Source organism: Cucumis melo, chromosome 12 (genome assembly GCF_025177605.1).
Source record: "Cucumis melo cultivar AY chromosome 12, USDA_Cmelo_AY_1.0, whole genome shotgun sequence".
Taxonomy (NCBI): Eukaryota; Viridiplantae; Streptophyta; class Magnoliopsida; order Cucurbitales; family Cucurbitaceae; genus Cucumis; species Cucumis melo.
Window position 1 is genome coordinate 3940772 of NC_066868.1, and position 18887 is coordinate 3959658.

Below are 18887 nucleotides of genomic sequence, written 5' to 3' on the forward strand. Positions count from 1 at the left end.
GTCCCGGTGGCCGTTCCGACCGGTCGAGCATGCGTGGGAGATTCTGGCCGACATGGCTTATATGCATTTTCTGCGCATTCCGTGATGGGTGCGATCAAACCAGCACTAATGCACCGGATCCCATCAGAACTCCGCAGTTAAGCGTGCTTGGGCGAGAGTAGTACTAACTTGGGTGACCACTTAAGGAAGTCCTCGTGTTGCACCCCTTTTTCTATTTTTTTTATTATTATTTTTTTCAATCCTACCATTTTGTTTCTTTCTCCCACCGTGTTTTCAAGTCGTGCAGCCGCCCCGGCTCGTATGCTCATGCACACGCTCGTGCGGGTCCCGGTGGCCGTTCCGACCGGTCGAGCATACGTGGGAGATTCTGGCCGACATGGCTTATATGCATTTTCTGCGCATTCCTTAATGGGTGCGATCATACCAGCACTAATGCACCGGATCCCATCAGAACTCCGCAGTTAAGCGTGCTTGGGCGAGAGTAGTACTAAGTTGGGTGACCACTTGGGAAGTCCTCGTGTTGCACCCCTTTTTCTATTTTTTTATTATTATTTTTTTCAATCCTACCATTTTGTTTCTTTCTCCCACCGTGTTTTCAAGTCGTGCAGCCGCCCCGGCTCGTATGCTCATGCACACGCTCGTGCGGGTCCCGGTGGCCGTTCCGACCGGTCGAGCATGCGTGGGAGATTCTGGCCGACATGGCTTATATGCATTTTCTGCGCATTCCGTGATGGGTGCGATCATACCAGCACTAATGCACCGGATCCCATCAGAACTCCGCAGTTAAGCGTGCTTGGGCGAGAGTAGTACTAAGTTGGGTGACCACTTGGGAAGTCCTCGTGTTGCACCCCTTTTTCTATTTTTTTTATTATTATTTTTTTCAATCCTACCATTTTGTTTCTTTCTCCCACCGTGTTTTCAAGTCGTGCAGCCGCCCCGGCTCGTATGCTCATGCACACGCTCGTGCGGGTCCCGGTGGCCGTTCCGACCGGTCGAGCATGCGTGGGAGATTCTGGCCGACATGGCTTATATGCATTTTCTGCGCATTTCGTGATTGGTGCGATCATACCAGCACTAATGCACCGGATCCCATCAGAACTCCGCAGTTAAGCGTGCTTGGGCGAGAGTAGTACTAAGTTGGGTGACCACTTGGGAAGTCCTCGTGTTGCACCCCTTTTTCTATTTTTTTTATTATTATTTTTTTCAATCCTACCATTTTGTTTCTTTCTCCCACCGTGTTTTCAAGTCGTGCAGCCGCCCCGGCTCGTATGCTCATGCACACGCTCGTGCGGGTCCCGGTGGCCGTTCCGACCGGTCGAGCATGCGTGGGAGATTCTGGCCGACATGGCTTATATGCATTTTCTGCGCATTCCGTGATGGGTGCGATCATACCAGCACTAATGCACCGGATCCCATCAGAACTCCGCAGTTAAGCGTGCTTGGGCGAGAGTAGTACTAAGTTGGGTGACCACTTGGGAAGTCCTCGTGTTGCACCCCTTTTTCTATTTTTTTTATTATTATTTTTTTCAATCCTACCATTTTGTTTCTTTCTCCCACCGTGTTTTCAAGTCGTGCAGCCGCCCCGGCTCGTATGCTCATGCACACGCTCGTGCGGGTCCCGGTGGCCGTTCCGACCGGTCGAGCATGCGTGGGAGATTCTGGCCGACATGGCTTATATGCATTTTCTGCGGTTTCCGTGATGGGTGCGATCATACCAGCACTAATGCACCGGATCCCATCAGAACTCCGCAGTTAAGCGTGCTTGGGCGAGAGAAGTACTAAGTTGGGTGACCACTTGGGAAGTCCTCGTGTTGCACCGCTTTTTCTATTTTTTTTATTATTATTTTTTTCAATCCTACCATTTTGTTTCTTTCTCCCACCGTGTTTTCAAGTCGTGCAGCCGCCCCGGCTCGTATGCTCATGCACACGCTCGTGCGGGTCCCGGTGGCCGTTCCGACCGGTCGAGCATGCGTGGGAGATTCTGGCCGACATGGCTTATATGCATTTTCTGCGCATTCCGTGATGGGTGCGATCATACCAGCACTAATGCACCGGATCCCATCAGAACTCCGCAGTTAAGCGTGCTTGGGCGAGAGTAGTACTAAGTTGGGTGACCACTTGGGAAGTCCTCGTGTTGCACCCCTTTTTCTATTTTTTTTATTATTATTTTTTTCAATCCTACCATTTTGTTTCTTTCTCCCACCGTGTTTTCAAGTCGTGCAGCCGCCCCGGCTCGTATGCTCATGCACACGCTCGTGCGGGTCCCGGTGGCCGTTCCGACCGGTCGAGCATGCGTGGGAGATTCTGGCCGACATGGCTTATATGCATTTTCTGCGCATTCCGTGATGGGTGCGATCATACCAGCACTAATGCACCGGATCCCATCAGAACTCCGCAGTTAAGCGTGCTTGGGCGAGAGTAGTACTAAGTTGGGTGACCACTTGGGAAGTCCTCGTGTTGCACCCCTTTTTCTATTTTTTTTATTATTATTTTTTTCAATCCTACCATTTTGTTTCTTTCTCCCACCGTGTTTTCAAGTCGTGCAGCCGCCCCGGCTCGTATGCTCATGCACACGCTCGTGCGGGTCCCGGTGGCCGTTCCGACCGGTCGAGCATGCGTGGGAGATTCTGGCCGACATGGCTTATATGCATTTTCTGCGCATTCCGTGATGGGTGCGATCATACCAGCACTAATGCACCGGATCCCATCAGAACTCCGCAGTTAAGCGTGCTTGGGCGAGAGTAGTACTAAGTTGGGTGACCACTTGGGAAGTCCTCGTGTTGCACCCCTTTTTCTATTTTTTTTATTATTATTTTTTTCAATCCTACCATTTTGTTTCTTTCTCCCACCGTGTTTTCAAGTCGTGCAGCCGCCCCGGCTCGTATGCTCATGCACACGCTCGTGCGGGTCCCGGTGGCCGTTCCGACCGGTCGAGCATGCGTGGGAGATTCTGGCCGACATGGCTTATATGCATTTTCTGCGCATTCCGTGATGGGTGCGATCATACCAGCACTAATGCACCGGATCCCATCAGAACTCCGCAGTTAAGCATGCTTGGGCGAGAGTAGTACTAAGTTGGGTGACCACTTGGGAAGTCCTCGTGTTGCACCCCTTTTTCTATTTTTTTTATTATTATTTTTTTCAATCCTACCATTTTGTTTCTTTCTCCCACCGTGTTTTCAAGTCGTGCAGCCGCCCCGGCTCGTATGCTCATGCACACGCTCGTGCGGGTCCCGGTGGCCGTTCCGACCGGTCGAGCATGCGTGGGAGATTCTGGCCGACATGGCTTATATGCATTTTCTGCGCATTCCGTGATGGGTGCGATCATACCAGCACTAATGCACCGGATCCCATCAGAACTCCGCAGTTAAGCGTGCTTGGGCGAGAGTAGTACTAAGTTGGGTGACCACTTGGGTAGTCCTCGTGTTGCACCCCTTTTTCTATTTTTTTTATTATTATTTTTTTCAATCCTACCATTTTGTTTCTTTCTCCCACCGTGTTTTCAAGTCGTGCAGCCGCCCCGGCTCGTATGCTCATGCACACGCTCGTGCGGGTCCCGGTGGCCGTTCCGACCGGTCGAGCATGCGTGGGAGATTCTGGCCGACATGGCTTATATGCATTTTCTGCGCATTCCGTGATGGGTGCGATCATACCAGCACTAATGCACCGGATCCCATCAGAACTCCGCAGTTAAGCGTGCTTGGGCGAGAGTAGTACTAAGTTGGGTGACCACTTGGGAAGTCCTCGTGTTGCACCCCTTTTTCTATTTTTTTTATTATTATTTTTTTCAATCCTACCATTTTGTTTCTTTCTCCCACCGTGTTTTCAAGTCGTGCAGCCGCCCCGGCTCGTATGCTCATGCACACGCTCGTGCGGGTCCCGGTGGCCGTTCCGATCGGTCGAGCATGCGTGGGAGATTCTGGCCGACATGGCTTATATGCATTTTCTGCGCATTCCGTGATGGGTGCGATCATACCAGCACTAATGCACCGGATCCCATCAGAACTCCGCAGTTAAGCGTGCTTGGGCGAGAGTAGTACTAAGTTGGGTGACCACTTGGGAAGTCCTCGTGTTGCACCCCTTTTTCTATTTTTTTTATTATTATTTTTTTCAATCCTACCATTTTGTTTCTTTCTCCCACCGTGTTTTCAAGTCGTGCAGCCGCCCCGGCTCGTATGCTCATGCACACGCTCGTGCGGGTCCCGGTGGCCGTTCCGACCGGTCGAGCATGCGTGGGAGATTCTGGCCGACATGGCTTATATGCATTTTCTGCGCATTCCGTGATGGGTGCGATCATACCAGCACTAATGCACCGGATCCCATCAGAACTCCGCAGTTAAGCGTGCTTGGGCGAGAGTAGTACTAAGTTGGGTGACCACTTGGAAAGTCCTCGTGTTGCACCCCTTTTTCTATTTTTTTTATTATTATTTTTTTCAATCCTACCATTTTGTTTCTTTCTCCCACCGTGTTTTCAAGTCGTGCAGCCGCCCCGGCTCGTATGCTCATGCACACGCTCGTGCGGGTCCCGGTGGCCGTTCCGACCGGTCGAGCATGCGTGGGAGATTCTGGCCGACATGGCTTATATGCATTTTCTGCGCATTCCGTGATGGGTGCGATCATACCAGCACTAATGCACCGGATCCCATCAGAACTCCGCAGATAAGCGTGCTTGGGCGAGAGTAGTACTAAGTTGGGTGACCACTTGGGAAGTCCTCGTGTTGCACCCCTTTTTCTATTTTTTTTATTATTATTTTTTTCAATCCTACCATTTTGTTTCTTTCTCCCACCGTGTTTTCAAGTCGTGCAGCCGCCCCGGGTCGTATGCTCATGCACACGCTCGTGCGGGTCCCGGTGGCCGTTCCGACCGGTCGAGCATGCGTGGGAGATTCTGGCCGACATGGCTTATATGCATTTTCTGCGCATTCCGTGATGGGTGCGATCATACCAGCACTAATGCACCGGATCCCATCAGAATTCCGCAGTTAAGCGTGCTTGGGCGAGAGTAGTACTAAGTTGGGTGACCACTTGGGAAGTCCTCGTGTTGCACCCCTTTTTCTATTTTTTTTATTATTATTTTTTTCAATCCTACCATTTTGTTTCTTTCTCCCACCGTGTTTTCAAGTCGTGCAGCCGCCCCGGGTCGTATGCTCATGCACACGCTCGTGCGGGTCCCGGTGGCCGTTCCGACCGGTCGAGCATGCGTGGGAGATTCTGGCCGACATGGCTTATATGCATTTTCTGCGCATTCCGTGATGGGTGCGATCATACCAGCACTAATGCACCGGATCCCATCAGAACTCCGCAGTTAAGCGTGCTTGGGCGAGAGTAGTACTAAGTTGGGTGACCACTTGGGAAGTCCTCGTGTTGCACCCCTTTTTCTATTTTTTTTATTATTATTTTTTTCAATCCTACCATTTTGTTTCTTTCTCCCACCGTGTTTTCAAGTCGTGCAGCCGCCCCGGCTCGTATGCTCATGCACACGCTCGTGCGGGTCCCGGTGGCCGTTCCGATCGGTCGAGCATGCGTGGGAGATTCTGGCCGACATGGCTTATATGCATTTTCTGCGCATTCCGTGATGGGTGCGATCATACCAGCACTAATGCACCGGATCCCATCAGAACTCCGCAGTTAAGCGTGCTTGGGCGAGAGTAGTACTAAGTTGGGTGACCACTTGGAAAGTCCTCGTGTTGCACCCCTTTTTCTATTTTTTTTATTATTATTTTTTTCAATCCTACCATTTTGTTTCTTTCTCCCACCGTGTTTTCAAGTCGTGCAGCCGCCCCGGCTCGTATGCTCATGCACACGCTCGTGCGGGTCCCGGTGGCCGTTCCGACCGGTCGAGCATGCGTGGGAGATTCTGGCCGACATGGCTTATATGCATTTTCTGCGCATTCCGTGATGGGTGCGATCATACCAGCACTAATGCACCGGATCCCATCAGAACTCCGCAGTTAAGCGTGCTTGGGCGAGAGTAGTACTAAGTTGGGTGACCACTTGGGAAGTCCTCGTGTTGCACCCCTTTTTCTATTTTTTTTATTATTATTTTTTTCAATCCTACCATTTTGTTTCTTTCTCCCACCGTGTTTTCAAGTCGTGCAGCCGCCCCGGCTCGTATGCTCATGCACACGCTCGTGCGGGTCCCGGTGGCCGTTCCGACCGGTCGAGCATGCGTGGGAGATTCTGGCCGACATGGCTTATATGCATTTTCTGCGCTTTCCGTGATGGGTGCGATCATACCAGCACTAATGCACCGGATCCCATCAGAACTCCGCAGTTAAGCGTGCTTGGGCGAGAGAAGTACTAAGTTGGGTGACCACTTGGGAAGTCCTCGTGTTGCACCCCTTTTTCTATTTTTTTTATTATTATTTTTTTCAATCCTACCATTTTGTTTCTTTCTCCCACCGTGTTTTCAAGTCGTGCAGCCGCCCCGGCTCGTATGCTCATGCACACGCTCGTGCGGGTCCCGGTGGCCGTTCCGACCGGTCGAGCATGCGTGGGAGATTCTGGCCGACATGGCTTATATGCATTTTCTGCGCATTCCGTGATGGGTGCGATCATACCAGCACTAATGCACCGGATCCCATCAGAACTCCGCATTTAAGCGTGCTTGGGCGAGAGTAGTACTAAGTTGGGTGACCACTTGGGAAGTCCTCGTGTTGCACCCCTTTTTCTATTTTTTTTATTATTATTTTTTTCAATCCTACCATTTTGTTTCTTTCTCCCACCGTGTTTTCAAGTCGTGCAGCCGCCCCGGCTCGTATGCTCATGCACACGCTCGTGCGGGTCCCGGTGGCCGTTCTGACCGGTCGAGCATGCGTGGGAGATTATGGCCGACATGGCTTATATGCATTTTCTGCGCATTCCGTGATGGGTGCGATCATACCAGCACTAATGCACCGGATCCCATCAGAACTCCGCAGATAAGCGTGCTTGGGCGAGAGTAGTACTAAGTTGGGTGACCACTTGGGAAGTCCTCGTGTTGCACCCCTTTTTCTATTTTTTTTATTATTATTTTTTTCAATCCTACCATTTTGTTTCTTTCTCCCACCGTGTTTTCAAGTCGTGCAGCCGCCCCGGGTCGTATGCTCATGCACACGCTCGTGCGGGTCCCGGTGGCCGTTCCGACCGGTCGAGCATGCGTGGGAGATTCTGGCCGACATGGCTTATATGCATTTTCTGCGCATTCCGTGATGGGTGCGATCATACCAGCACTAATGCACCGGATCCCATCAGAACTCCGCAGTTAAGCGTGCTTGGGCGAGAGTAGTACTAAGTTGGGTGACCACTTGGGAAGTCCTCGTGTTGCACCCCTTTTTCTATTTTTTTTATTATTATTTTTTTCAATCCTACCATTTTGTTTCTTTCTCCCACCGTGTTTTCAAGTCGTGCAGCCGCCCCGGCTCGTATGCTCATGCACACGCTCGTGCGGGTCCCGGTGGCCGTTCCGACCGGTCGAGCATGCGTGGGAGATTCTGGCCGACATGGCTTATATGCATTTTCTGCGCATTCCGTGATGGGTGCGATCATACCAGCACTAATGCACCGGATCCCATCAGAACTCCGCAGTTAAGCGTGCTTGGGCGAGAGTAGTACTAAGTTGGGTGACCACTTGGGAAGTCCTCGTGTTGCACCCCTTTTTCTATTTTTTTTATTATTATTTTTTTCAATCCTACCATTTTGTTTCTTTCTCCCACCGTGTTTTCAAGTCGTGCAGCCGCCCCGGCTCGTATGCTCATGCACACGCTCGTGCGGGTCCCGGTGGCCGTTCCGACCGGTCGAGCATGCGTGGGAGATTCTGGCCGACATGGCTTATATGCATTTTCTGCGCATTCTGTGATGGGTGCGATCATACCAGCACTAATGCACCGGATCCCATCAGAACTCCGCAGTTAAGCGTGCTTGGGCGAGAGTAGTACTAAGTTGGGTGACCACTTGGGAAGTCCTCGTGTTGCACCCCTTTTTCTATTTTTTTTATTATTATTTTTTTCAATCCTACCATTTTGTTTCTTTCTCCCACCGTGTTTTCAAGTCGTGCAGCCGCCCCGGCTCGTATGCTCATGCACACGCTCGTGCGGGTCCCGGTGGCCGTTCCGAACGGTCGAGCATGCGTGGGAGATTCTGGCCGACATGGCTTATATGCATTTTCTGCGCATTCCGTGATGGGTGCGATCATACCAGCACTAATGCACCGGATCCCATCAGAACTCCGCAGTTAAGCGTGCTTGGGCGAGAGTAGTACTAAGTTGGGTGACCACTTGGGAAGTCCTCGTGTTGCACCCCTTTTTCTATTTTTTTTATTATTATTTTTTTCAATCCTACCATTTTGTTTCTTTCTCCCACCGTGTTTTCAAGTCGTGCAGCCGCCCCGGCTCGTATGCTCATGCACACGCTCGTGCGGGTCCCGGTGGCCGTTCCGACCGGTCGAGCATGCGTGGGAGATTCTGGCCGACATGGCTTATATGCATTTTCTGCGCATTCCGTGGAGGGTGCGATCATACCAGCACTAATGCACCGGATCCCATCAGAACTCCGCAGTTAAGCGTGCTTGGGCGAGTGTAGTACTAAGTTGGGTGACCACTTGGGAAGTCCTCGTGTTGCACCCCTTTTTTTATTTTTTTATTATTATTTTTTTCAATCCTACCATTTTGTTTCTTTCTCCCACCGTGTTTTCAAGTCGTGCAGCCGCCCCGGCTCGTATGCTCATGCACACGCTCGTGCGGGTCCCGGTGGCCGTTCCGACCGGTCGAGCATGCGTGGGAGATTCTGGCCGACATGGCTTATATGCATTTTCTGCGCATTCCGTGATGGGTGCGATCATACCAGCACTAATGCACCGGATCCCATCAGAACTCCGCAGTTAAGCGTGCTTGGGCGAGAGTAGTACTAAGTTGGGTGACCACTTGGGAAGTCCTCGTGTTGCACCCCTTTTTCTATTTTTTTTATTATTATTTTTTTCAATCCTACCATTTTGTTTCTTTCTCCCACCGTGTTTTCAAGTCGTGCAGCCGCCCCGGCTCGTATGCTCATGCACACGCTCGTGCGGGTCCCGGTGGCCGTTCCGACCGGTCGAGCATGCGTGGGAGATTCTGGCCGACATGGCTTATATGCATTTTCTGCGCTTTCCGTGATGGGTGCGATCATACCAGCACTAATGCACCGGATCCCATCAGAACTCCGCAGTTAAGCGTGCTTGGGCGAGAGAAGTACTAAGTTGGGTGACCACTTGGGAAGTCCTCGTGTTGCACCCCTTTTTCTATTTTTTTTATTATTATTTTTTTCAATCCTACCATTTTGTTTCTTTCTCCCACCGTGTTTTCAAGTCGTGCAGCCGCCCCGGCTCGTATGCTCATGCACACGCTCGTGCGGGTCCCGGTGGCCGTTCCGACCGGTCGAGCATGCGTGGGAGATTCTGGCCGACATGGCTTATATGCATTTTCTGCGCATTCCGTGATGGGTGCGATCATACCAGCACTAATGCACCGGATCCCATCAGAACTCCGCAGTTAAGCGTGCTTGGGCGAGAGTAGTACTAAGTTGGGTGACCACTTGGGAAGTCCTCGTGTTGCACCCCTTTTTCTATTTTTTTTATTATTATTTTTTTCAATCCTACCATTTTGTTTCTTTCTCCCACCGTGTTTTCAAGTCGTGCAGCCGCCCCGGCTCGTATGCTCATGCACACGCTCGTGCGGGTCCCGGTGGCCGTTCCGACCGGTCGAGCATGCGTGGGAGATTCTGGCCGACATGGCTTATATGCATTTTCTGCGCATTCCGTGGTGGGTGCGATCATACCAGCACTAATGCACCGGATCCCATCAGAACTCCGCAGTTAAGCGTGCTTGGGCGAGTGTAGTACTAAGTTGGGTGACCACTTGGGAAGTCCTCGTGTTGCACCCCTTTTTCTATTTTTTTTATTATTATTTTTTTCAATCCTACCATTTTGTTTTCTTTCTCCCACCGTGTTTTCAAGTCGTGCAGCCGCCCCGGCTCGTATGCTCATGCACACGCTCGTGCGGGTCCCGGTGGCCGTTCCGACCGGTCGAGCATGCGTGGGAGATTCTGGCCGACATGGCTTATATGCATTTTCTGCGCATTCCGTGATGGGTGCGATCATACCAGCACTAATGCACCGGATCCCATCAGAACTCCGCAGTTAAGCGTGCTTGGGCGAGAGTAGTACTAAGTTGGGTGACCACTTGGGAAGTCCTCGTGTTGCACCCCTTTTTCTATTTTTTTTATTATTATTTTTTTCAATCCTACCATTTTGTTTCTTTCTCCCACCGTGTTTTCAAGCCGTGCAGCCGCCCCGGCTCGTATGCTCATGCACACGCTCGTGCGGGTCCCGGTGGCCGTTCCGACCGGTCGAGCATGCGTGGGAGATTCTGGCCGACATGGCTTATATGCATTTTCTGCGCTTTCCGTGATGGGTGCGATCATACCAGCACTAATGCACCGGATCCCATCAGAACTCCGCAGTTAAGCGTGCTTGGGCGAGAGAAGTACTAAGTTGGGTGACCACTTGGGAAGTCCTCGTGTTGCACCCCTTTTTCTATTTTTTTTATTATTATTTTTTTCAATCCTACCATTTTGTTTCTTTCTCCCACCGTGTTTTCAAGTCGTGCAGCCGCCCCGGCTCGTATGCTCATGCACACGCTCGTGCGGGTCCCGGTGGCCGTTCCGACCGGTCGAGCATGCGTGGGAGATTCTGGCCGACATGGCTTATATGCATTTTCTGCGCATTCCGTGATGGGTGCGATCATACCAGCACTAATGCACCGGATCCCATCAGAACTCCGTAGTTAAGCGTGCTTGGGCGAGAGTAGTACTAAGTTGGGTGACCACTTGGGAAGTCCTCGTGTTGCACCCCTTTTTCTATTTTTTTTATTATTATTTTTTTCAATCCTACCATTTTGTTTCTTTCTCCCACCGTGTTTTCAAGTCGTGCAGCCGCCCCGGCTCGTATGCTCATGCACACGCTCGTGCGGGTCCCGGTGGCCGTTCCGACCGGTCGAGCATGCGTGGGAGATTCTGGCCGACATGGCTTATATGCATTTTCTGCGCATTCCGTGATGGGTGCGATCATACCAGCACTAATGCACCGGATCCCATCAGAACTCCGCAGTTAAGCGTGCTTGGGCGAGAGTAGTACTAAGTTGGGTGACCACTTGGGAAGTCCTCGTGTTGCACCCCTTTTTCTATTTTTTTTATTATTATTTTTTTCAATCCTACCATTTTGTTTCTTTCTCCCACCGTGTTTTCAAGTCGTGCAGCCGCCCCGGCTCGTATGCTCATGCACACGCTCGTGCGGGTCCCGGTGGCCGTTCCGACCGGTCGAGCATGCGTGGGAGATTCTGGCCGACATGGCTTATATGCATTTTCTGCGCATTCCGTGATGGGTGCGATCATACCAGCACTAATGCACCGGATCCCATCAGAACTCCGCAGTTAAGCGTGCTTGGGCGAGAGTAGTACTAAGTTGGGTGACCACTTGGGAAGTCCTCGTGTTGCACCCCTTTTTCTATTTTTTTTATTATTATTTTTTTCAATCCTACCATTTTGTTTCTTTCTCCCACCGTGTTTTCAAGTCGTGCAGCCGCCCCGGCTCGTATGCTCATGCACACGCTCGTGCGGGTCCCGGTGGCCGTTCCGACCGGTCGAGCATGCGTGGGAGATTCTGGCCGACATGGCTTATATGCATTTTCTGCGCATTCCGTGATGGGTGCGATCATACCAGTACTAATGCACCGGATCCCATCAGAACTCCGCAGTTAAGCGTGCTTGGGCGAGAGTAGTACTAAGTTGGGTCACCACTTGGGAAGTCCTCGTGTTGCACCCCTTTTTCTATTTTTTTTATTATTATTTTTTTCAATCCTACCATTTTGTTTCTTTCTCCCACCGTGTTTTCAAGTCGTGCAGCCGCCCCGGCTCGTATGCTCATGCACACGCTCGTGCGGGTCCCGGTGGCCGTTCCGACCGGTCGAGCATGCGTGGGAGATTCTGGCCGACATGGCTTATATGCATTTTCTGCGCATTCCGTGATGGGTGCGATCATACCAGCACTAATGCACCGGATCCCATCAGAACTCCGCAGTTAAGCGTGCTTGGGCGAGTGTAGTACTAAGTTGGGTGACCACTTGGGAAGTCCTCGTGTTGCACCCCTTTTTCTATTTTTTTTATTATTATTTTTTTCAATCCTACCATTTTGTTTCTTTCTCCCACCGTGTTTTCAAGTCGTGCAGCCGCCCCGGCTCGTATGCTCATGCACACGCTCGTGCGGGTCCCGGTGGCCGTTCCGACCGGTCGAGCATGCGTGGGAGATTCTGGCCGACATGGCTTATATGCATTTTCTGCGCATTCCGTGATGGGTGCGATCATACCAGCACTAATGCACCGGATCCCATCAGAACTCCGCAGTTAAGCGTGCTTGGGCGAGAGTAGTACTAAGTTGGGTGACCACTTGGGAAGTCCTCGTGTTGCACCCCTTTTTCTATTTTTTTTTATTATTATTTTTTTCAATCCTACCATTTTGTTTCTTTCTCCCACCGTGTTTTCAAGTCGTGCAGCCGCCCCGGCTCGTATGCTCATGCACACGCTCGTGCGGGTCCCGGTGGCCGTTCCGACCGGTCGAGCATGCGTGGGAGATTCTGGCCGACATGGCTTATATGCATTTTCTGCGCATTCCGTGATGGGTGCGATCATACCAGCACTAATGCACCGGATCCCATCAGAACTCCGCAGCTAAGCGTGCTTGGGCGAGAGTAGTACTAAGTTGGGTGACCACTTGGGAAGTCCTCGTGTTGCACCCCTTTTTCTATTTTTTTTATTATTATTTTTTTCAATCCTACCATTTTGTTTCTTTCTCCCACCGTGTTTTCAAGTCGTGCAGCCGCCTCGGGTCGTATGCTCATGCACACGCTCGTGCGGGTCCCGGTGGCCGTTCCGACCGGTCGAGCATGCGTGGGAGATTCTGGCCGACATGGCTTATATGCATTTTCTGCGCATTCCTTGATGGGTGCGATCATACCAGCACTAATGCACCGGATCCCATCAGAACTCCGCAGTTAAGCGTGCTTGGGCGAGAGTAGTACTAAGTTGGGTGACCACTTGGGAAGTCCTCGTGTTGCACCCCTTTTTCTATTTTTTTTATTATTATTTTTTTCAATCCTACCATTTTGTTTCTTTCTCCCACCGTGTTTTCAAGTCGTGCAGCCGCCCCGGCTCGTATGCTCATGCACACGCTCGTGCGGGTCCCGGTGGCCGTTCCGACCGGTCGAGCATGCGTGGGAGATTCTGGCCGACATGGCTTATATGCATTTTCTGCGCATTCCGTGATGGGTGCGATCTTACCAGCACTAATGCATCGGATCCCATCAGAACTCCGCAGTTAAGCGTGCTTGGGCGAGAGTAGTACTAAGTTGGGTGACCACTTGGGAAGTCCTCGTGTTGCACCCCTTTTTCTATTTTTTTTATTATTATTTTTTTCAATCCTACCATTTTGTTTCTTTCTCCCACCGTGTTTTCAAGTCGTGCAGCCGCCCCGGCTCGTATGCTCATGCACACGCTCGTGCGGGTCCCGGTGGCCGTTTCGACCGGTCGAGCATGCGTGGGAGATTCTGGCCGACATGGCTTATATGCATTTTCTGCGCATTCTGTGATGGGTGCGATCATACCAGCACTAATGCACCGGATCCCGTCAGAACTCCGCAGTTAAGCGTGCTTGGGCGAGAGTAGTACTAAGTTGGGTGACCACATGGGAAGTCCTCGTGTTGCACCCCTTTTTCTATTTTTTTTATTATTATTTTTTTCAATCCTACCATTTTGTTTCTTTCTCCCACCGTGTTTTCAAGTCGTGCACCCGCCCCGGCTCGTATGCTCATGCACACGCTCGTGCGGGTCCCGGTGGCCGTTCCGACCGGTCGAGCATGCGTGGGAGATTCTGGCCGACATGGCTTATATGCATTTTCTGCGCATTCCGTGATGGGTGCGATCATACCAGCACTAATGCACCGGATCCCATCAGAACTCCGCAGTCAAGCGTGCTTGGGCGAGAGTAGTACTAAGTTGGGTGACCACTTGGGAAGTCCTCGTGTTGCACCCCTTTTTCTATTTTTTTTATTATTATTTTTTTCAATCCTACCATTTTGTTTCTTTCTCCCACCGTGTTTTCAAGTCGTGCAGCCGCCCCGGCTCGTATGCTCATGCACACGCTCGTGCGGGTCCCGGTGGCCGTTCCGACCGGTCGAGGATGCGTGGGAGATTCTGGCCGACATGGCTTATATGCATTTTCTGCGCATTCAATGATGGGTGCGATCATTCCAGCACTAATGCACCGGATCCCATCAGAACTCCGCAGTTAAGCGTGCTTGGGCGAGAGTAGTACTAAGTTGGGTGACCACATGGGAAGTCCTCGTGTTGCACCCCTTTTTCTATTTTTTTTATTATTATTTTTTTCAATCCTACCATTTTGTTTCTTTCTCCCACCGTGTTTTCAAGTCGTGCAGCCGCCCCGGCTCGTATGCTCATGCACACGCTCGTGCGGGTCCCGGTGGCCGTTCCGACCGGTCGAGCATGCGTGGGAGATTCTGGCCGACATGGCTTATATGCATTTTCTGCGCATTCCGTGATGGGTGCGATCATACCAGCACTAATGCACCGGATCCCATCAGAACTCCGCAGTTAAGCGTGCTTGGGCGAGTGTAGTACTAAGTTGGGTGACCACTTGGGAAGTCCTCGTGTTGCACCGGATCCCATCAGAACTCTGCAGTTAATTGTGCTTGGGCGAGAGTAGTACTAAGTTGGGTGACCACTTGGGAAGTCCTCGTGTTGCACCCCTTTCTCTATTTTTTTTATTATTATTTTTTTCAATCCTACCTTTTTGTTTCTTTCTCCCACCGTGTTTTCAAGTCGTGCAGCCGCCACGGCTCGTATGCTCATGCACACGCTCGTGCGGGTCCCGGTGGCCGTTCCGACCGGTCGAGCATGCGTGGGAGATTCTGGCCGACATGGCTTATATGCATTTTCTGCGCATTTCATGATGCGTTTTCATACCAGCACTAATGCACCGGATCCCATCAGAACTCCACAGCTAAGCGTGCTTGGGCGAGAGTAGTACTAAGTTTTGTGACCACTTGGGAAGTCCTCGTGTTGCACCCCTTTTTCTATTTTTTTATTTATTATTTTTTTCAATCCTACCATTTTGTTTCTTTCTCCCACCGTGTTTTCAAGTCGTGCAGCCGCCCCGGCTCGTATGCTTATGCACACGCTCGTGCGGGTCCCGGTGGCCGTTCCGACCGGTCGAGCATGTGTGGGAGATTCTGGCCGACATGGCTTATATGCATTTTCTGCGTATTCCGTGATGGGTGCGATCATACCAGCACTAAAGCACCAGATACCATCAGAACTGTGCAGTTGAGCGTGCTTGGGTGAGAGTAATAATAAGATGGGTTACCACTTGGGAAGTCCTCGTGTTGCCCCCTTTTTCTATTTTATTATTATTATTTTTTAAATCCTACCATTTTGTTTTTTTCTCCCACCGTGTTTTCATGTCGTGCGGTTCTCGGTGGCCGTTCCAACCAGTCGAGCATGCCTGAGAGATTTTGGCCGACATGCTTATATGCATTTTCTGCTTGTTTCTAGAGGGATGTGATCATACCAGCTCTAATGCATCAGTTTCTATCAGAACTCTGCAATTAAGCGTGCTTGGGCGAGAGTAGTACTAAGTTGGGTGACCACTTGGGAAATCGTCGTGTTGGACCCCTTTTTCTATTTCTTTTCTTATTATTTTTTTCAATCCTACCATTTTGTTTCTTTCTCCCACGGTGTTTTCAAGTCGTGTAGCTGCCCCGGCTCGTATGCTCACGCAGACGCTAGTGCGAGTCCTGGTGGCCGTTTCGATCGGTCGAGCATGCATGAGAGATTCTAGCTAACATGGTTGATATGCATTTTCTGCGGATTCCCTGATGGGTGAGATCATACCTGCACTAATGCAACGGATCCCATCAGAACTCCGCAGTTAACCGTGCTTCGGCAAGAGTAGTACTATGTTGGGTGACCACTTTGGAAGTGTCCTCGTGTTTCTTCTCTTTTTCTATTTGTTTTATTATTATTTTTTTCAATCCTACAATTTTATTTATTTCTCCCATTGTGTTTTCAAGTCGTGCAGCCCCGACTCGTATGCTTATGGACACGCTCGTGGGGGTCCCGGTGGCCGTTCCTAACGGTTGAGCATGCGAAAGAGATTCTGGCCGACATGGCTTTTATGCATTTTTTGCGCATCCCCTGATGTGTTCGTTCACACTAGCACTAGTGCACCGAATCCCTTAAAAACTCCGCAGTTAAGCGTTCTTGGGTGAGAGTAGTAATAAGTTGGGTGAACGCTTGGGAAGTCTGGAGATTCTGGCCAACATGACTTATTTGTATTTTCTGCACATTCCATGATGGGTGCGATCATACCAGCACTAATGCAACGGATTCCATCAGAACTTTGAAGTTAAACGTGCTTGGGCGTAATTTAAATATGATGTCCTCGTGTTGCACCCCTTCTTCTATTTTTTTATAAATATTTTTTATTCCTACTATTATGTTTGTTTCTCCAATCGTGTTTTCAAGCCATGCAACTGCTCTGGCTTGTATGCTTGTGCACCCTCTCGTTTGAGTTCGGGTGGCAGTTCAGACCAGTCGAGCATGTCTTGGAGATTTTGGCCAACATGGCTTATATGTATTTTCTGCACATTCCATGATGTGTTGGATCGTACCCGTACCACCAAATTCTGTCAGAACTTGTAGCTAAGCGTGCTTGGACGAGAGTAGGACAAAGTTAGGTGACCACTTGAGAATTCCTCGTGTTGCTTACATTTTTCTAATTTTTTACTACTAATTTTTTGATCCTACCATTTTTTTCTTTCTTTCACTGTGTTTTTAATTCATTCAGCCGTTTGACTCAAATGCTCATACACACGCTCGCGTAGGCCTTTTTGTCTATTCAAACATTAGGAAAACGAAAGACTACATGCTTGTGTAGGTAAAGAGTTGATCCTTACCCGATACACTGACTCTGGTTTCCAAACTTATAAGGATTCTAGGAAATCCACATTGTGATTGGTGTTCACCCCAAACAGGGGAGATGTGGTAGCGTAGCATCAAGCAAGGAAAGTATTGCAGGCTCCACGCTCTACCATGGAGGCTGAATATGTCGCTGTTTGTGAAGCAGCAAAAGGAGCAGTTTGGCTTAGAAAGTTCCTGCATGATTTGGAAGTTGTTTCCAACATGAACTTGCCCATCACTCTGTATTATGATAACAGTGGGACAGTAGCCAATTCTAAAGAACCTCGCAGCCACAAATGAGGAAAACACATAGAGAGGAAGTATCACCTAATACGAGAGATTATGCAACGAGGGGATGTGATTGTCACCAAGATTGCTTTGGAGCACAACATTGCCGATCCTTTTATTAAGACTCTCACAGCTAAAGTATTCGTGGGTCATCTAGAAAATCTAGGTCTACGAGATATGTACTTTAGTTAATCTCGCGCAAGTGGGAGATGTGTAATGGGTATGATGATGCCCTAATTTATTGTATTTGTATATATACGTTTAATGTAATATACTTGTACATTTTACCATTTCCAATGTTTGATGATTACTTTATTATATACATCTCATAGAGACTAGAGTTTTAGTCCAAGTGGGAGTTTGTTGGGTTTTATGTCCTAAAACTCGTAAATAGTAAATATAATCCATTGGCCGTTATAAATAAAGTGTTATTATTATAACTTAAATAAGTGTTATTGATTATATTATTAGGTTTGTCTTAATAACCTAAATTCAATAAACTAACATCCCAAGTTATTTGATGAGTCTTAAACAGTATGTAGAGGCATACAGGGATCAATGCTTGAGATACAACTTGAAGGATTTATAGTATAGGGATAAAGTTGGGTACCTTATCCTGATAACACCATGGATACAACTCAATTTGTTATTTGATACAAACACAATGATCCAACGCGTTTGTGTAGGTGAGATGGGAGTGAGGGTATCCTATGCAGTTGCATAAGATCGGACTACGAAATAGTAACCATTAGATATAACTCCGTTAACTAGTTGGATTTCTATTTCATTAGGATGACCTAGGTAACTTAGTCTTAATCCTAAGTGTATTAGGAGCTTCTATTTGCGAGGGATTGTCCTTTGATTTGTATAGGTGAGAATGGCTAGATTTTCGACTCAATATGTTTATCATTTTGGAGACAAGACCGAGTGGGGAGCTGGGAACATAATCACACAAGATGAAAATCACTCCTTCCTGACTTTAGGGTAAGTAGATGAGTGTTCCTTTAAATAGTTTCTTCGGGACTTGAGCAAAAGGCCCTACCCTCTCTATGACTGTTGGAATTTATGTCCTAAAACTAATACTTTGTTATTTGATTCAATAAAATTTATTATTGAATTCTATAGTCTTAAACCAATAAATTAAGGTCTCGAGGCTATTTTACTGAGTTTGTCAAATACACTTGAACTTTATGTAGAGACATAAATATAGATTAAGTTCGAGTTAATAGCCCAAATAGTCTATAGTGTATGAATAAGGTTGGGCGCCTTATTCTGGAAAAACACTATGGATGCGGCCTACTCCGTAGTTAGTACAAACGATGTAATCTTGAATCGTTCATATAGAGACATGGGAGTGGGGGCATCCTATGTAAATGGTTTGCATAAGAATGGAACCTCGATATAGTCACTTTTAGTTTTAACACCGTAAACTATAAACTGACTATTTCATTTATGATGACCTAGGTAACTTGATCTTAATCCTGAGCTAACTATGAACTTCTGCTCATTCGGTAGTATCCTTAGATCTGCATAGGTGAGAGCAGTTCAACATCATTGGT

General features: G+C 49.1%; 46 non-coding genes and 4 pseudogenes across 46 annotated transcripts; all 50 read left to right on the forward strand.

The window, feature by feature from the left end:
* The first annotated feature begins 86 nt into the window (after nt 1–86).
* Nucleotides 87–206, forward strand: LOC127145016 (5S ribosomal RNA). The gene has a single exon (XR_007816801.1). It is a non-coding gene; the product is annotated as a 5S ribosomal RNA (ribosomal RNA).
* A 204-nt stretch (nt 207–410) lies between these two features.
* Nucleotides 411–529, forward strand: LOC127145431 (5S ribosomal RNA). Its single transcript, XR_007817210.1, has one exon. It is a non-coding gene; the product is annotated as a 5S ribosomal RNA (ribosomal RNA).
* Nucleotides 530–732: 203 nt separating this feature from the next.
* LOC127145432 (5S ribosomal RNA) lies at nt 733–851 on the forward strand. The gene has a single exon (XR_007817211.1). It is a non-coding gene; the product is annotated as a 5S ribosomal RNA (ribosomal RNA).
* Nucleotides 852–1055: 204 nt separating this feature from the next.
* Nucleotides 1056–1174, forward strand: LOC127144614 (5S ribosomal RNA). The gene has a single exon (XR_007816402.1). It is a non-coding gene; the product is annotated as a 5S ribosomal RNA (ribosomal RNA).
* A 204-nt stretch (nt 1175–1378) lies between these two features.
* Nucleotides 1379–1497, forward strand: LOC127145433 (5S ribosomal RNA). Its single transcript, XR_007817212.1, has one exon. It is a non-coding gene; the product is annotated as a 5S ribosomal RNA (ribosomal RNA).
* A 204-nt stretch (nt 1498–1701) lies between these two features.
* On the forward strand, nt 1702–1820 carry LOC127144861 (5S ribosomal RNA). The gene has a single exon (XR_007816649.1). It is a non-coding gene; the product is annotated as a 5S ribosomal RNA (ribosomal RNA).
* Nucleotides 1821–2024: 204 nt separating this feature from the next.
* Nucleotides 2025–2143, forward strand: LOC127145435 (5S ribosomal RNA). Its single transcript, XR_007817214.1, has one exon. It is a non-coding gene; the product is annotated as a 5S ribosomal RNA (ribosomal RNA).
* Nucleotides 2144–2347: 204 nt separating this feature from the next.
* Nucleotides 2348–2466, forward strand: LOC127145436 (5S ribosomal RNA). The gene has a single exon (XR_007817215.1). It is a non-coding gene; the product is annotated as a 5S ribosomal RNA (ribosomal RNA).
* A 204-nt stretch (nt 2467–2670) lies between these two features.
* LOC127145437 (5S ribosomal RNA) lies at nt 2671–2789 on the forward strand. Its single transcript, XR_007817216.1, has one exon. It is a non-coding gene; the product is annotated as a 5S ribosomal RNA (ribosomal RNA).
* Nucleotides 2790–2993: 204 nt separating this feature from the next.
* Nucleotides 2994–3112, forward strand: LOC127144782 (5S ribosomal RNA). Its single transcript, XR_007816570.1, has one exon. It is a non-coding gene; the product is annotated as a 5S ribosomal RNA (ribosomal RNA).
* A 204-nt stretch (nt 3113–3316) lies between these two features.
* LOC127144803 (5S ribosomal RNA) lies at nt 3317–3435 on the forward strand. Its single transcript, XR_007816591.1, has one exon. It is a non-coding gene; the product is annotated as a 5S ribosomal RNA (ribosomal RNA).
* Nucleotides 3436–3639: 204 nt separating this feature from the next.
* LOC127145438 (5S ribosomal RNA) lies at nt 3640–3758 on the forward strand. The gene has a single exon (XR_007817217.1). It is a non-coding gene; the product is annotated as a 5S ribosomal RNA (ribosomal RNA).
* A 204-nt stretch (nt 3759–3962) lies between these two features.
* LOC127145439 (5S ribosomal RNA) lies at nt 3963–4081 on the forward strand. The gene has a single exon (XR_007817218.1). It is a non-coding gene; the product is annotated as a 5S ribosomal RNA (ribosomal RNA).
* Nucleotides 4082–4285: 204 nt separating this feature from the next.
* Nucleotides 4286–4404, forward strand: LOC127144786 (5S ribosomal RNA). The gene has a single exon (XR_007816574.1). It is a non-coding gene; the product is annotated as a 5S ribosomal RNA (ribosomal RNA).
* Nucleotides 4405–4608: 204 nt separating this feature from the next.
* On the forward strand, nt 4609–4727 carry LOC127144683 (5S ribosomal RNA). Its single transcript, XR_007816471.1, has one exon. It is a non-coding gene; the product is annotated as a 5S ribosomal RNA (ribosomal RNA).
* Nucleotides 4728–4931: 204 nt separating this feature from the next.
* On the forward strand, nt 4932–5050 carry LOC127144742 (5S ribosomal RNA). Its single transcript, XR_007816530.1, has one exon. It is a non-coding gene; the product is annotated as a 5S ribosomal RNA (ribosomal RNA).
* A 204-nt stretch (nt 5051–5254) lies between these two features.
* Nucleotides 5255–5373, forward strand: LOC127145441 (5S ribosomal RNA). Its single transcript, XR_007817221.1, has one exon. It is a non-coding gene; the product is annotated as a 5S ribosomal RNA (ribosomal RNA).
* A 204-nt stretch (nt 5374–5577) lies between these two features.
* Nucleotides 5578–5696, forward strand: LOC127144787 (5S ribosomal RNA). Its single transcript, XR_007816575.1, has one exon. It is a non-coding gene; the product is annotated as a 5S ribosomal RNA (ribosomal RNA).
* Nucleotides 5697–5900: 204 nt separating this feature from the next.
* On the forward strand, nt 5901–6019 carry LOC127145442 (5S ribosomal RNA). Its single transcript, XR_007817222.1, has one exon. It is a non-coding gene; the product is annotated as a 5S ribosomal RNA (ribosomal RNA).
* A 204-nt stretch (nt 6020–6223) lies between these two features.
* Nucleotides 6224–6342, forward strand: LOC127144525 (5S ribosomal RNA). Its single transcript, XR_007816313.1, has one exon. It is a non-coding gene; the product is annotated as a 5S ribosomal RNA (ribosomal RNA).
* A 204-nt stretch (nt 6343–6546) lies between these two features.
* Nucleotides 6547–6665, forward strand: LOC127144859 (5S ribosomal RNA). The gene has a single exon (XR_007816647.1). It is a non-coding gene; the product is annotated as a 5S ribosomal RNA (ribosomal RNA).
* Nucleotides 6666–6869: 204 nt separating this feature from the next.
* LOC127144684 (5S ribosomal RNA) lies at nt 6870–6988 on the forward strand. The gene has a single exon (XR_007816472.1). It is a non-coding gene; the product is annotated as a 5S ribosomal RNA (ribosomal RNA).
* A 204-nt stretch (nt 6989–7192) lies between these two features.
* Nucleotides 7193–7311, forward strand: LOC127145443 (5S ribosomal RNA). Its single transcript, XR_007817223.1, has one exon. It is a non-coding gene; the product is annotated as a 5S ribosomal RNA (ribosomal RNA).
* A 204-nt stretch (nt 7312–7515) lies between these two features.
* On the forward strand, nt 7516–7634 carry LOC127145444 (5S ribosomal RNA). The gene has a single exon (XR_007817224.1). It is a non-coding gene; the product is annotated as a 5S ribosomal RNA (ribosomal RNA).
* A 204-nt stretch (nt 7635–7838) lies between these two features.
* LOC127145445 (5S ribosomal RNA) lies at nt 7839–7957 on the forward strand. Its single transcript, XR_007817225.1, has one exon. It is a non-coding gene; the product is annotated as a 5S ribosomal RNA (ribosomal RNA).
* Nucleotides 7958–8161: 204 nt separating this feature from the next.
* LOC127145446 (5S ribosomal RNA) lies at nt 8162–8280 on the forward strand. Its single transcript, XR_007817226.1, has one exon. It is a non-coding gene; the product is annotated as a 5S ribosomal RNA (ribosomal RNA).
* A 204-nt stretch (nt 8281–8484) lies between these two features.
* Nucleotides 8485–8603, forward strand: LOC127144537 (5S ribosomal RNA). The gene has a single exon (XR_007816325.1). It is a non-coding gene; the product is annotated as a 5S ribosomal RNA (ribosomal RNA).
* A 203-nt stretch (nt 8604–8806) lies between these two features.
* On the forward strand, nt 8807–8925 carry LOC127145447 (5S ribosomal RNA). Its single transcript, XR_007817227.1, has one exon. It is a non-coding gene; the product is annotated as a 5S ribosomal RNA (ribosomal RNA).
* Nucleotides 8926–9129: 204 nt separating this feature from the next.
* LOC127144526 (5S ribosomal RNA) lies at nt 9130–9248 on the forward strand. The gene has a single exon (XR_007816314.1). It is a non-coding gene; the product is annotated as a 5S ribosomal RNA (ribosomal RNA).
* A 204-nt stretch (nt 9249–9452) lies between these two features.
* LOC127145448 (5S ribosomal RNA) lies at nt 9453–9571 on the forward strand. Its single transcript, XR_007817228.1, has one exon. It is a non-coding gene; the product is annotated as a 5S ribosomal RNA (ribosomal RNA).
* A 204-nt stretch (nt 9572–9775) lies between these two features.
* Nucleotides 9776–9894, forward strand: LOC127144538 (5S ribosomal RNA). Its single transcript, XR_007816326.1, has one exon. It is a non-coding gene; the product is annotated as a 5S ribosomal RNA (ribosomal RNA).
* A 205-nt stretch (nt 9895–10099) lies between these two features.
* LOC127145449 (5S ribosomal RNA) lies at nt 10100–10218 on the forward strand. Its single transcript, XR_007817229.1, has one exon. It is a non-coding gene; the product is annotated as a 5S ribosomal RNA (ribosomal RNA).
* Nucleotides 10219–10422: 204 nt separating this feature from the next.
* Nucleotides 10423–10541, forward strand: LOC127144527 (5S ribosomal RNA). The gene has a single exon (XR_007816315.1). It is a non-coding gene; the product is annotated as a 5S ribosomal RNA (ribosomal RNA).
* Nucleotides 10542–10745: 204 nt separating this feature from the next.
* On the forward strand, nt 10746–10864 carry LOC127145456 (5S ribosomal RNA). The gene has a single exon (XR_007817238.1). It is a non-coding gene; the product is annotated as a 5S ribosomal RNA (ribosomal RNA).
* A 204-nt stretch (nt 10865–11068) lies between these two features.
* LOC127145450 (5S ribosomal RNA) lies at nt 11069–11187 on the forward strand. The gene has a single exon (XR_007817230.1). It is a non-coding gene; the product is annotated as a 5S ribosomal RNA (ribosomal RNA).
* Nucleotides 11188–11391: 204 nt separating this feature from the next.
* On the forward strand, nt 11392–11510 carry LOC127145452 (5S ribosomal RNA). Its single transcript, XR_007817233.1, has one exon. It is a non-coding gene; the product is annotated as a 5S ribosomal RNA (ribosomal RNA).
* Nucleotides 11511–11714: 204 nt separating this feature from the next.
* On the forward strand, nt 11715–11833 carry LOC127144849 (5S ribosomal RNA). Its single transcript, XR_007816637.1, has one exon. It is a non-coding gene; the product is annotated as a 5S ribosomal RNA (ribosomal RNA).
* Nucleotides 11834–12037: 204 nt separating this feature from the next.
* Nucleotides 12038–12156, forward strand: LOC127144539 (5S ribosomal RNA). Its single transcript, XR_007816327.1, has one exon. It is a non-coding gene; the product is annotated as a 5S ribosomal RNA (ribosomal RNA).
* Nucleotides 12157–12360: 204 nt separating this feature from the next.
* On the forward strand, nt 12361–12479 carry LOC127145453 (5S ribosomal RNA). The gene has a single exon (XR_007817234.1). It is a non-coding gene; the product is annotated as a 5S ribosomal RNA (ribosomal RNA).
* A 205-nt stretch (nt 12480–12684) lies between these two features.
* On the forward strand, nt 12685–12803 carry LOC127145468 (5S ribosomal RNA). Its single transcript, XR_007817250.1, has one exon. It is a non-coding gene; the product is annotated as a 5S ribosomal RNA (ribosomal RNA).
* Nucleotides 12804–13007: 204 nt separating this feature from the next.
* LOC127145454 (5S ribosomal RNA) lies at nt 13008–13126 on the forward strand. Its single transcript, XR_007817235.1, has one exon. It is a non-coding gene; the product is annotated as a 5S ribosomal RNA (ribosomal RNA).
* A 204-nt stretch (nt 13127–13330) lies between these two features.
* Nucleotides 13331–13449, forward strand: LOC127144900 (5S ribosomal RNA). The gene has a single exon (XR_007816687.1). It is a non-coding gene; the product is annotated as a 5S ribosomal RNA (ribosomal RNA).
* Nucleotides 13450–13653: 204 nt separating this feature from the next.
* Nucleotides 13654–13772, forward strand: LOC127145488 (5S ribosomal RNA). Its single transcript, XR_007817272.1, has one exon. It is a non-coding gene; the product is annotated as a 5S ribosomal RNA (ribosomal RNA).
* Nucleotides 13773–13976: 204 nt separating this feature from the next.
* On the forward strand, nt 13977–14095 carry LOC127144564 (5S ribosomal RNA). The gene has a single exon (XR_007816352.1). It is a non-coding gene; the product is annotated as a 5S ribosomal RNA (ribosomal RNA).
* A 204-nt stretch (nt 14096–14299) lies between these two features.
* LOC127144565 (5S ribosomal RNA) lies at nt 14300–14418 on the forward strand. The gene has a single exon (XR_007816353.1). It is a non-coding gene; the product is annotated as a 5S ribosomal RNA (ribosomal RNA).
* A 206-nt stretch (nt 14419–14624) lies between these two features.
* Nucleotides 14625–14738, forward strand: LOC127145017 (5S ribosomal RNA). The gene has a single exon (XR_007816802.1). It is a non-coding gene; the product is annotated as a 5S ribosomal RNA (ribosomal RNA).
* A 291-nt stretch (nt 14739–15029) lies between these two features.
* LOC127145022 (5S ribosomal RNA) lies at nt 15030–15150 on the forward strand (annotated as a pseudogene).
* A 204-nt stretch (nt 15151–15354) lies between these two features.
* Nucleotides 15355–15473, forward strand: LOC127145024 (5S ribosomal RNA; annotated as a pseudogene).
* Nucleotides 15474–15635: 162 nt separating this feature from the next.
* LOC127145026 (5S ribosomal RNA) lies at nt 15636–15754 on the forward strand (annotated as a pseudogene).
* Nucleotides 15755–15958: 204 nt separating this feature from the next.
* On the forward strand, nt 15959–16079 carry LOC127145025 (5S ribosomal RNA; annotated as a pseudogene).
* The last annotated feature ends 2808 nt before the right edge of the window (nt 16080–18887 follow it).